The following is a 401-nucleotide window of genomic DNA, read 5'->3' as shown; positions in this document are numbered from 1 at the left end:
GAGGAAGCGTGGATTATCATAGATAATTATCATAGCAATAACAAAGATGATGGTAATGCTATAAAATTACTTATTTAGCACAAAATGACAAAAATGTATATTATAATATATCAAGCAATTCCGATTCTTCTCCCCTATATACTTCTTAGTTTAGTGAGGGATGGATAATCACAGCTAAAAGAATGTATAAACCCATTTTTTTTGTGGAGTAGGTATTTCGTGGAAAAGCGTCCCAATAAAGAAATGATAAAGGAAAACCCAGGATTACAGAGATTGCAAGTGGAAAGAGAGTGCGAGATATAAAGAAGGGGAGGTGCTACAACACAATATAAATTTTGGCATTTCGGCCCCGCTGGTTGTGTGGGTGTGAAGGCTCTCCCGTGGACGTGGGCGGCTGCGCT

The sequence above is a fragment of the Penaeus monodon genome, chromosome 24 (genome assembly GCF_015228065.2).
Source record: "Penaeus monodon isolate SGIC_2016 chromosome 24, NSTDA_Pmon_1, whole genome shotgun sequence".
Classification (NCBI taxonomy): Eukaryota; Metazoa; Arthropoda; class Malacostraca; order Decapoda; family Penaeidae; genus Penaeus; species Penaeus monodon.
The sequence above is the reverse complement of the archived record's forward strand: the minus strand, read 5'-3'. Positions refer to the sequence as shown.